This window comes from Heteronotia binoei, chromosome 3 (assembly GCF_032191835.1).
Source record: "Heteronotia binoei isolate CCM8104 ecotype False Entrance Well chromosome 3, APGP_CSIRO_Hbin_v1, whole genome shotgun sequence".
NCBI lineage: Eukaryota > Metazoa > Chordata > Lepidosauria > Squamata > Gekkonidae > Heteronotia > Heteronotia binoei.
In genome coordinates this window covers 111865650-111879258 of record NC_083225.1, presented here as the reverse complement: position 1 = coordinate 111879258, position 13609 = coordinate 111865650, and positions in this window count along the sequence as shown.

Genomic DNA, 13609 nt, shown 5'->3' with positions numbered 1-13609 from the left:
TGCACCAGATAGTGCTCCCCACCACCTTCCTAAACTCTGAGTGATATATGAAAGGCCTTGAAATAGAACAGAAGACACACTTAAGGGGTGTTCAAGCTTCATTTCTTAATGGGGACAATGTCCTTCTGTGAATCTGAAAAATGACTTCCATTCAAAGCTATTTCCTCATCTAAGGCTTCTGGCTATTTGAGAGGGCTTTTACCAATCACCGGCAGCATCTACAGAATGTAGGAGCTATGTGTTTCCTGAATAACGTGTCTTGAGTGTTTTAATGGCACCTGCCTGAAGGGATGTGTCAAAAGAGGAATGTACAAATAGGATTTATTAAAGTATCTGTCCTATTTTAGACACAAAAGGTTTGATATCACTTTACCAAATCTCCAGGGAATATCCTCTTATTCACTCTTCTTTCCTGCTTCTTTCACCGACAGGATTTATATGTGGAAGCAAGACATGATGACTTGGGCCTGATCTGGCATTTATCTTCACAAGTAAAGAGAATAATACATCACAACAGACATTGCCACAAATGAGTTCTAAGGTCTATTCACAAGCGAAGATGAATGATGCATTGGAACAAAGTCTGAATATCTTATATTAAAACCACAATAAGTCTCACCTCTGCTGAATTTGATGGAGATGACCTAGCCTACTTGCCTGCCAGAAATAAATTAAAGCAGAATCAAATATGATTACCATTTGCTGTTATTAAAGCTTCTGCAAGTTACTAGTTTTATTCATGTAAATACTGATATATTGCTGATCTGAAGAAGTATGCTTATAGTGAAAAAACATTTCTCCATGTTGACATTCTTATGCTGTTACTGTTCCATCTGCATTATGGAGAGACATATTGTTGTACTTAATAATTGTGCTACTTCCTAGTGAAAATGTGAGTTGTCACATGTCTACTAAGTCATATCTAAATTGGTAATTAAACACTGAGTTTAATTAATTAAATATTATGGCTCCTACTGTCTCTTGTCTTCACAAAGCCTGGCCTTTAGTTCTGTGAAAGCAGAACATTTGACATTTAACTGTAGCATCGAGATTTACACGTAAATCAACCATCACAATTCATCAATTTTCTATATAGTTTATATATAGTTAGACCATTTAATGGCAGTTTTCCCCTATAGACATAGTTTGAAGCTTTGTCACCAGTAAGGCTACCAACCTTCAGGTGGGACCATGAGTTCTCTACAATTTACAGCTGATCTCCAGATGACAGAAATCAGTTTCCTTGGAAGAAATGGCAGCTTCAGAGGGTTAACTCTATGGTATTACATCCCCTGCTGAGCTTCTTCTCCTTCCCAAACTCTACCTCCCCAAGCCACTGCCCACAAATCTCCAGGAAATTTCCTGGCTGGAGATGGCAACCTTAGTCAATACTTAGGGTTTGTAGAATCTTTCGGGCTCAAGTGCCGTGTTCTACTGGAGAAAGTTTTCCTTCCAGATGTTTTGTTCTCAGCTGCGGAGAACATCCTCAGTGGCGTTGCAGTCGGAGCAGGCGCTCTGACCTTCTTGGCTGCTGTGCATTGAGTGTGCATTGCTGTGCACTGAGTCAATACTTTTCAAAACCTTGTAATCTGAATGTGTCAGTTATTTCAAAACAACATGGCTTGACTTTTAACTATTTCTTAGCCCTAGATATATATTCAGATACATTACAGTCGGGGTCATTTTGTAGAAAAATAGGTGGCGGAGCTCATTAACATAACTTATTAGCATATGCTGCCTCCCCCAGCCAAAAGCAACCCAATATAAGAAAGGAGAGCCCTGGGCAAGTAAGGCCTGCTTGGGCTGGCTAGAGATCCAGTCAGCCCAAGCAGGCCTTGCTCATCTGGGTCTCTCCTAGGCCACCCACACCCAGTCAAAAGGCCAGCAAGTGGACATGGGGGTTGGAAAATGCCGAGCTGAACTGCTTCTCAGAAGGGGAGCAGGCTAGAACTTCCGTTCGGGGTATTGGAAGGCAATCTAATGCCTACTTTTCTCAGTTAGAGATCAGTCCAAGATATGCACAGGAAACTTTGAGGAGATTTACCTTGGCTAAAAGGGAGTCCCGGGGGGGAGGGGCTCCTTTGAGGCTTTGAGGGATCTCCAGAGATGAGTTGCATTTTCATCATCTGCAGAAGTTTCCAGTCATTTATTTGACATAAGCTCGACAGGATTCTAATCTTCTTTGATACTGCTAAACATCTAAAGCTGTACAAGACCGGTGTTGAACTGGATAACTACAGAAAAGGTACAGATTGCTATCTTTCATTCCAAGACTAATTAAAGTTAAACAAAATAAAATCAGAAGGTGAGAAATTGAAATCTAGAAAGCTTGGAAGAAGAAGGGGAGAAGGTGCAAAACTTGGACTTTGTAAATTTAAAGGACAGTGCTAAAAAGTGGAAAGGAATTTATTGTTTTGTCTACTTGCAGTTTTGAAGAAAAAGCCCCATCGTCATAGACTTGCAGCTCCCACGGCCAACACAGGAAATACGTCAAGCATCGTGAGATCTCTCTACCAGCGAAAATGGGATTTGGTGGCAAGCAAAGCAGAAAGTATCGGATGGAAAAGGGAAATCATTGAAGCAGCCAGCCTACTCTAGGACTATAATATCATAGAAAAACATCGGCGGCCATTGCTAGGAAGCTAAAAATTAAACAAAATTCTTAAAGTGTTCGGGACATTAAAAATTGGTGGAGCCGATAGAGGTGACGATTATAAGGTAAATACTATGGGACATTACTGTTAATAACTATTTTAGAAGCCTCTAGAGGAAAAAAAAAATTAAAGCAAGGCAGAAAGTTGCGGCCGCCATTTTGGAAAAAATAAAAACTTTAAAAATTAATATCTGAGCCCAGGTGGTTCTGAGGACAGCAAAATTAGGCTTATTGAAAAGAGCAAGCCTCACTCTTTTAAATCTGATAGTTGAAATTTAATTTGGTGAGGTCAAAATTTTCGGTGTTTTTACATGTCAGCCCATAAGCAAACCCATGCAAGGACTGCTTCACTGGAGAAAATGCAGGACCAATTAGATGCAATGGAAGCCAGGATAATGAAAGGGATGAAGGAGATGATAAGTGCTTCCAAAAATAAATTAGAAAAGATATTGAAGAGCTAAAAAATATATATAGAGGATCTCAGAAATGAGACTGTGGTGACATAAAAAATAGTGCAAGAGGTGGAAGGGACAGTGAAAGTACATGATTGCACCTTGTTAAAAATACAAGAAAAAGTGGCAATTCATGACTGCAAATTGATGGAGACCCAGATACGTCTGAGAGGAGTACCTGAGGATGAAGAAACCAATTTGAAAGAATATATAATAAAAATAATCGCAGAATTTTTGGAGGAAGATCCTGAAGGGACTAGAAACATGTATGACTATATGTATAGAGTGAACTCACTATATGCAAAAAAAAAAATCTACCAAGAGATGTAGTTATAAGATATATGACAAAAGAAATGGTGGGGAAAACCATGAATAAAAACTTTGAAAAGACATTGATAGTGGGAGGCAGCAGAGTAAGAATTATGAAGGCGTTTCCAAGACAAATGATAAATGACAGAAGAGCATATAAGAAATTGACAGAAAAATTATGGGACAATGAAATGAGGAATAGATGGATAATACCTGAAGGTTTGAGTTTTGAGCTACAAGGAAAAAGGATTACAATTACAAGCACACAGGAAATGCGTGGATTTTATGAAGAACATAAAGAATTTGCACCATGATGGATTACAAATTATTATCTTGGAATGTAAATGGACTAAATTCACCACAAAAAAAAAGGCAACATTTCATTGGATTAAAAAGCAAAATTGTAATATAGTTTGTTTACAAGAAGTACATATCAAACAAAAGGATTACAAATAAACATTGGCTGAACAGAAGAAAAGGGGAGTGATTTTTTATATTAAACAAGAATTGGACCCAAAACTAGTGTTTAAAGATAAAGATGGAAGATTTGTAGCGGTAGAAATAATATTAAATGCAAAAAAAAAAAAATGTTGTTACTGGGACTGTATGCACCAAATGGAGCAAAGGATGCTTTTTTAAAAGACATTATACAACAATGTGATGAAGTGACATATGATAAAGTTTTGATAATGGGGGACTTTAATGGAACAATTAAGAACACACTAGATAGGTCTGGGGGGGGGGGAATAATAAGGAAGGAAAATTGCCAGTCTTTTTTTTTTAATTTGTCAAACAAGAAAATTTGGAGGATATATGGAGGAAATTTAATCCTGAAGTGCGGGACTATACTTTTTTTTCAGCAAGACATAAAACTTTTTTTCTAAAATTGACATGTTGTGGGGTACTAAAGATTTAGGCCTTATAACAAAGAAAATAGAGATTTTACCTAAAATAGGGGCTGATCATAACCCAATAATGTGGATTACAAAATTGTCTAAAAAGTCAAGAAGATGGAGAATAAATGAAGATTTACTACAGAATAAAGAAATAGTGACATCTCTAGAAAAGGAAACTAAAGCTTTCTTCCAAATAAACGATAAAGAAGATATAGAATTTCAGACGGTGTGGGATGCTTATAAAGCAGTAATGAGAGGAATATTGATGACATTGAATAATAAAGACAAGAGGGCAAAAGAAAAACAGATGCTGGATATTCAAAATGAAATAAAGAAAAAAGAAGGGAAACTGAGAAAAAGGCCATAGGAAAAAAAAATTATGAGGGAGATTACAATATTACAAACACAAATGAGGCATTTGTTAAATAAAGAACTGGAATGGAATCTTAAAAGGTTGCAGCAGAAATCTTTCCAGAGAGCAAATAAACCTGGAAAATATTTGGCCTGGCAATTGAAGAAAAAGAGAGAAAGTAAAATTATTAATAATTGTGGTGGAGGGAAGAGAGGTGGTAGATCAAGAAGGAATAAAAAGAGAATTCTTTAAGTATTATGCCAAATTATTTAAGCATGTTAAAATAAAGAAAGAAAAGATGGAAGAGTATTTACAAAAGATTAAGTTAGTTCTTTATTCACGGTCATCCGACCAGCTTAAAAATACAAACAAAACAGCAACAAACGCATCACCTCTTACACAAAATTCCTAACTCCTGCTGTTACATATATTGTTAAAACCCATTACCAAGATTTACACTCTCAATTTCCCTCCTTTCCAGCTGAGCAGTGTAGCAGAAACGGGCAATCTTAGAAGAAACATCAGAATGAGCGCCAGACAGGAGGAAGGCAATTTGCTCATCCTCCTGCCAGCCCACCAAGGATCCGAGAATCGGAGAGATTAGACTTGCCCTCAAGTCCTTATAGTTTGCAGAACAATGTGGGAAGTTGTTTGAACCTCATTGCAATTGCAGGGGCACAGTCTTTCCAGATATGGGCACCTGGCGTAACAACCCAAAAGCACCGATGAAAAAAGTGCGTTGAGCTGTGCTTTTGAAAAAGCTATCCGATATTTTGGGATAGTAATATTGAAAAGATAACTGGCCGGGGATAGTACTTTGGCTTGCTTCCCTAAGAAAATGTGCGCAGAAAGACTAGCTCTGGCAGATCTCAGTTCGAGCTCCACCAACCTCGTGCGCAGAAGTTCTTTCGTGTCCCTCAGCTCCATCATTGCTAAGGACACAGGGGAGATATCACAAAGTCTGAAATGGTCTAGACATCTTTTCTCCCAGGTTCCCACAAAAGGGTCTAAAAGAATAAAGTGGGGAAGACCATCTGACTTTGAAAGAACCTTCAAAAAGTAACGAAAGGTGTTTAGCCACATAGACATCTTGATGCTTGGAATGCCATCTTCTAATCTGATGGCGGAGTTTGGCACACAGCTAGGAACAGACAGAAACTAGCGCAGGATTTATTGATTAGACAGCTAACATGCCAGCTGATTGGGGTTGGGTGATTATTGTGCCCATTTATAAAAGAGGGGGTCATGACCTCCCCTCAAACTATGGGCCAATCAGTTTGCTAAGTGTTATTAGCAAACTGTACGCCTTACATCTGAGGGACAAACGTACGGCCTGGATGGATTCTCGAGGCATTATTGCTGATGTTCAGGCTGCCTTCTGTCCTGGAAGATCCTATCTTGATCAGACCTTGATGCTGCAATTCTTGGTTGATAAATATCTGGCCACAAAAGGCTCCAGACTCTTTGCAGCCTTTGTTGACTGTAAAGCTGCTTTTGATCTGGTTCTTAGATCCAGGTTATGGGATAAGCTTGCAGCCTCGTCTATTGACAGATGGCTGTTGTTACTAATGGTTAGCCTTTACAGTAACTCGGGCTTCAGGATAAGATGCTCATCTCAGGGCCATTTAACCCAACCAATTTTGGTGGACAAGGGTGTCAGACAGGGTTGTGTGCTCACCCCTTTGCTTTTCAATTTGTACATAAATTCACTTTTAACCTCCTTTAACGATTTGGTTTTACATCCCCCCAAGCTTGCCGAACGGCATATTCCAGTTTTAGCATATGCTGACGATGTGCTTATACTATCCAGGATGCAGATTGGTATGCGAAGGGCCTTTCGCCATCTAGCCCAGACTAGTCTGCAGGAAAAGTTAGAAATTAATCTTGATAAAACCAAGGTTCTAGTTTTCGCTAAACATTTCAAGGCTTATTGCTGGTTCCTTAATGGCAAACCAATCGAGCAGGTAAAAATAATAAAATACCTGGGGGTGATTTTTTATTATCAGGGAAAGCGTTTAGCACATAAGAACTATGTTGCACAATCTGCGCAAAGAACAGCCATCTACCATTTTTATATCTCTAAAGGGGCCAAATTCCTGCCTGCAGCACTAAGGTTGCATACTGCAAAGACCAGGGTCCAGTTGCTTTATGGCGCTGAAATTGCCCCTTATTTAACCACCAAGCCGTTGGAGATAGTATAAAAGATTAAAATAGCACCCTTAAAAGAAAACATGGGAAAAGTCTTGAATGATCCAATTGAAAAAATAGAAATTGAAGTAGCAAGTAATTAAATGAAAAATGGAAAAGCACCTGGGCCAGATGGAGATACAGCTAATTTTTTTAAAACCTTCAAAGAGGAGTTAATTCCAAAACTTCAGAAATTGATGAACATGATAAGAATAAAAGGGAAAATACCAAAATACCAAATACATGGAAGGAAGCTGTTATTTCGTTGATTCCAAAGGAAAGAGATGTCACGAATGTAAAAAATTATAGACCAATCTCACTATTAAATAATGACTATAAAATATATACAAGAATCTTGGCAGAACGGCTTAAACTATTTGATAAATTTTATAAAGGAAGATCAAGTGGGGTTTCTCCCCAAAAGGCAAATAAGAGACAATATTAAAACTGTTGTAAATATTGTAGAATATTATGAAAGACATCCAGAAAAGGAAGTAGCATTATTCTTTGCGGATGCAGAAAAAGCATTTGATAATTTAAATTGGGACTTTATGTTTATAGCAATGGAGAAAATGGAGTTGGGGGGAAACTTTATAAGGATGATAAAAGCAATATATACTGAACAACGTGCAAGGTTATGTATAAATGCAGATCTAACAGAAAACATGATCATTAGCAAAGGTACAAGACAAGGCTTTCCGCTTTCCCCACTGTTGTTTATAATGACTCTTGAAATCTTACTGATGCAAATCCAAGAAGATAAAGAAATAGAAGGATTAAAAGTAAAAGGATTTACTTACAAATATAGAGCATTTGCAGATGATATAATGTTTATAAATGAAAATCCCATACAAGTCACACCTTTGTTGTTAGCTAAAATACAAGAATATGGTGAATTGGCAGAACTGTGTATTAATAAAGAAAAATGTAAAAATATGTATGTAAAAATATGCAAGTAACAAACAAAAGGAACTGCAGAAGATAACGGGATGTGATATTACCTCTAAGGTAAAATATTTGGGTGTGGAGATAACAATGAAGAATATTGACTTGTTTAAAAACAATTATGAGAAGCTCTGGCGTAAAATGGATGAAGATATGATAAAATGGAATAAACTTAATTTGTCATTGCTTGGCAGAATAGCTGCAATTAAGATGAATATTTTGCCAAGAATAATGTATTTGTTTCAAACTATTCCAATTGTGACAGTAAACAATTTAATAAATGGCAAAGGAAAATTTCAGAGTTTGTGTGGGCTGGAAAGAAACCAAGGATCAAAATGAAAATCTTAATATATGCAAAAGAGAGAGGTGGATTCCAATTACCAGATTTAAAATTATATCATGAAGCAGTTTGTCTAGTGTGGATAAAAGAATGGGTGACGCTGTTAAACAAAAAACTTTTAGCATTGGAAGGTCATGGAAATAAATTTGGCTGGCACGCTTATATTTACTATGGGGAAAAAAAGATGGATGTTTTTTTTCTCTCATCATTATATAAGAAATAATTTGCTAAATACTTGGATGAAATATAAGAAGTATGGGGATGAGAGAAAACCGTTATGGATAGTGCCAGCAGAGGTAATAAAAATAACAGCTGAGACGGCTGCAGAAAAGTGGTTGTCATACAATCAACTATTAAAAATACAAAGTGGCAAAATAGAATTGAAAACTGCTGAAGAGTTGAATAATAAATATGATTGGTTCCAAATGCAACAAATAAAGAGCTTGGTGGAAAATGATATTAAAACTGAAGGAATAAGAAGAGAGCAAACAGAAATGGAAAAAGTTCTGCTTGGACACAATGAAAAATTAATTTCAAAATTATATAAATTACTTTTAAAATGGTCTACGGAAGATGAAGTAGTGAAATCTCAAATGATTGAGTGGGCAATTAATGTAAATAAAGAAATACAGATGGAAACTTGGGATAATAAAAACAAGAGATTTTACATATTATTCTTCTAGTCATCAATCTTGGTCAAGAATTGATATGTGTTGGCTTTCTGTAGATTTGATGAAAGATATAATAGAGACTGAAATCCAGCCAAGAGTGATATCAGATCATAACCCAGTAACTGTAAAACTAAAGGGAGCCCGTGGGGAGAAGCTGGAGACTAAATACCCAAATTCTAAAAGTTAAAAACTTTCTTCAAGAATCAAAGGTAGAAATGGAATCCTTTTTCAAACAGAATACAACTCAAGATGTGAAGATGCAAGTGGTATGGGATACAGCCAAAGCATATTTTAGGGCAATCAGATTTAATGCCAAGAAAATGGAGGAAAGCTGAAAACTTCCAAAAACTAATGAAGCAAGCAGAAAATGCTGAAAAGAATCTAAAAACACAACCTGCAAATCAGGAATTTCAAAATAAAATAAAAAAATACAACATCAACTTAATTTACAACTTGTGGAAGAAGTGGAGAAAAAGTTAAAATTTGCCAGGCAAAATTATTTTGAATATGCACACAAACCGGGAAGATGGCTAGCATATAGATTGAGAAAAGAGAGTGCCAAAAGAGCAATAATGGTACTGAGAGATGAAAATAATAAAGATAAAAAGCTATATGAAAATAAACAAATCCCAAATAAAGATTTAGAAGAATATCTTAAACAGAACAAACAACCTTATTGAATTTACAGATGAACAATGGAAAACTTTGAATGAACCAATAGTGATAAGAGAAGTGGGAGAGGCAATAGCATCCCAAAAGAATGGTAAATCACCCGGTCCAGATGGTCTACCTGCAGAATTCTACAAAGCCTTTGAAGACTGTTTACTGATACCATTTAAACATCTCATAGAAATGATTCAAAAAGAAACTGAAATACCAAGATCCCGGCAAGAAGCTACAATATCTTTAATTCCAAAAGAGGATACAGACTTAAAAGATATAAAAAAAATTAGGCCAATCTCTCTTTTGAATGTGGACTATAAAATATTTGCTTCAATATTGGCTCAACATCTGAAGAAGGTGTTGCCTGCCATTATACACCAAGATCAGGCAGGATTTCTTCCTAGAAGATACTTGAAAGATAATGTCAGAACAATATGCAACATAATGGAATATTATGAGAATCATCCAGAAAAAGACTGGCTCTAATCTGTTTGGATGCAGAGAAGGCTTTTGGCAATATCCATTGGCAATTTATGCTACAACAACTGAATGGTATGGAGTGTGGTCAAAACTTCTTGAAAATGATCCAATTGATATACTCTTCCCAAAGTGCAAAGGTGATGGTGAATGGCGAACTATCAAATCCAATTGCTATACAGAAGGGCACAAGACAAAGCTGTCCTCTATTACCACTGCTTTTTATTTTAAGTTTAGAGATATTGAATGATCAAATAAGAGAAGATCCAAATATCAAGGGGGCAGTGGTCAGGGGAGAAAAATATAAATGGAGAGCTTTTGCAGATGATTTGGTCTTCGTACTAGAACAACCATTAGACTCAATTGAACATTTGACAGATAAGATCAGCCAATTTGGTTACTGGGCAGGATTGAAAATAAACTATGGTAAAACGAAATTTCTGGCCAAGAATATGACAACAGAACAAATTCATCTCTTTCAACAAAAGTCAAGATTCTCCTATGAGAAGAAGGTGAAATATTTGGGCATCTGTATCTCAAACAAACTCAGTAATTTAAAGACGGATAATTATGATAAATTGCTTAAATTGCAAAAACAGCAGGATCTGAGCATATCACTAATGGGGAGAATAGCTGTGATAAAATGAACATTTTACCAAGACTCTGTCGGTGCGGGTGTTAGCAGAGAGAGCTGTGTGATGTGCTCAACGGTGAGCCCCAGGAAAGAAGTGAGCCAGACACCTGCAGCTAGTGCTAAAACAGTGTATTTACAATATATACAACTCGTGCTCACTAGTGCAGTCAAATACATTAAACACAGGACCAAAGTGCTCCGCCAGCAAGTGTACTCTCGAAGAGAGACCTGTGCATTGCAAGCACAGTCCATATATAGTTCTGTCAGCCAATCCTGGCAGTCCACAGTCATGCTGACTCAGCAGGTCCTTCCCACCTGTCTTCAGCCGACTCAAACCAGCCTGTAGATAAGGTCACTGTGACCTAGCATTCCAGCTAGATCACCTGCTGTCATAACAGAGCCGTCAAACTGTGTTAAGATAGAGTCAATTACTGACACACCTCCTAATCTATTGTACACAGTAAACCTGACACAGTAAATCTCAACATTGGACACAGTTTACATACATACTTGATAACTGTATATCACACACAATGTTATGCCATGTTACACTCACATGCTTTCACATTGTTCCCTAGACAGCAGTATTACACACTTATCACATCCACAGGTTTACAATTTCCAGTCCAGGAACTCATCATCATCCTGGTCAGCCAGTTCCCTCTGGCGTTTGGCTTCAGCCTCCTTGTTCCGTGCCTCACACTCTGCCACCCAGACCTTCCACGCCTCAGCCTTTTTTCTGAGCGTTTCATGGAACCCTGGTGGGTCTGGTTTAACTACCAGTGTTACATAAGGCACCTTGTACCTAGCAGGAGGGATACCCTTTGTGGCTCTAGCAGATACCCGGGGTCCTGCACTCGCACCGGGCTGGACTTCTTCAAGCTCACTGCATGCCACCTCCGGGGCTGGTTCCTCCTCCTGACTCAGAGGTTGCACCTCCTGACTTTGCACCTGAGGCTCTGTGCCAACTTTGGGCTCACCTCCTTCTGCCTGTCTGCTTGCCAGCTCTCGGCCGGGAGATTGTTGTTCCTGCTTAATTACCCTTGGCAGGACTCCAGCACCGTTATCAGTACTTGGCAGCAGTACAAGTTCTCTTTCAGTAGCATGTAATTCCGGCCACCTGGCGTGCTCATTAAACCTGGCAGTTCTACTGAAAGTTAGCTTGGCCCTCTTATCGCAAAAGCGATAAGACTTGGTTTCTGGCTGGTAGCCCAGAAAAGTTAGGCTCACTGCCCGGCCAGCTCCCTCCCTCCTGTTCTCTGAGGGGATGTCAACCCAAGCCTTTGTCCCAAAGACTCTTAAAAACTTTAAGTCTGGAACCTTATTGTATAGCCTTCTGTAAGGCAAGTCATTCACAGCTTTACACCAAATTCGATTGTGCAAGTACACTGCTGAATACATGGCCTCGGCCCAATAAGAAATTGGCAACTTGGCATCTTCCAACATGCTATACATTAAAGTCTGCAGTATAGCTCCGTGCCGCTCTGCTAACCCATTTTCTTGGGGCGTGGCCGGATTCGCTAATCTGTGGGCAATGCCCTTGTTCCCCAGCCAACGTTTAAACTCATTAGAGAGAAATTCCCCACCGCGGTCGGACTGAATAGATTTAATATGCGTATCCAACTCCCTTTCCACCGCTTTAGCCCATTTAGTAAACACCTTGTATACCTCGGATTTGTGCTTCATGGCAAACACCCAGGAATACCTGGTATGGTCGTCAGTAGCCACTAGGCAATACTGCCTCCCCGACAGACTCTTTGGCAATGGGCCAATTACATCAAGATGAATGAGTTCTAAGGCACGCTTACTTTCTCTGTTGCTTTGCCTAGCAACTGCACAAGCCCTGCTCTTAGTCTTTTTACAGACTTGGCAGTCTAAGTAACACCTGCAGGGCTTTACCTTCAGACCTGGCACCAACTGTAGGGTCTTTTTCAATGCATTAAACCCACAGTGCCCGAGTCTTCTGTGGAACAGATGGATGCATTGATCGTGCACTGGCACATTTGACACTTGTGCAGCCTGGGCACAATGACTCTGAACCACATACACATTCCCATCTCTTTTCCCAGTAGCAAGCAGCTTCCCCCCACCTCCTAAGATCTTACAACAGGTTTTTTCAAATTTTACCTCATAGCCATCGTCAATTAACATGCTTACACTTAGCAAATTTGATCTTAATGAGGGGACACACAAAACATGCTGCAATGTGCAATCCAAAACAGGAAACTCTACACAGCCAGAACATGTAACAGCCGCGGTAGCACCATCGGCTAATCTAACATGACTGAGTTCAGGAATGTCAACATCTCTCAGCAGCTCCTTGTCGCAGCAGAGATGGCTTGTTGCACCAGAGTCTAATATCCACACAGACCCGGTACTCTCTCCTGCAGAAGTGACCAGCCGGGCTTCTTCCTCACATCTGCTGGTGGTCCTCTGCCCTCACTGCCTCCATCCATGCCGCTTCTCTTTCTCTGGGCAGACGCGCAAAAGGTGCGAGGATGATCCACAACCAAAGCAACGCCTCACAGACAGTGCAGTCGGCTCCACTTCAGCCTTTGGTTGTCTGCCAGCAGCACAAGCCGGCTCATTCTTGGACGCCTTCCCAGACGAGCCGATAGCCACACGCTCTCCAGCTGACACTCCCGGAAAGCTCACAGCTGCAATCCTCTCTTGGAAATCATGCAGGTGGGCACACACATACTCCATAGTCAGAGTCGCCTCATCAACCGTCTCCAGGGATGTAATTAGGGGTGTAAACTCCGGCGGCAACGAAGACAGCAAAATATACACTCTGTCATCAGGAGCTACAGTTTTGCCCCTGGCTTCAAGCTCAACGAAGCAGTCTGTCAGCTTCTTGATGTGCTGCCTTACACACCCTCCAGCCGGCAGTAAAGTGCGGAACATCTTCCTGGTCAAGGCCATTAGGGAGCCTGCCATGGTGCTAACGTAAACCCCATGGAGCGCGTCCCAGGCAGCCTTGGCAGTGTCCTTCCCACGCACATATATCAATTGGTCATCTCCCACTGCTAG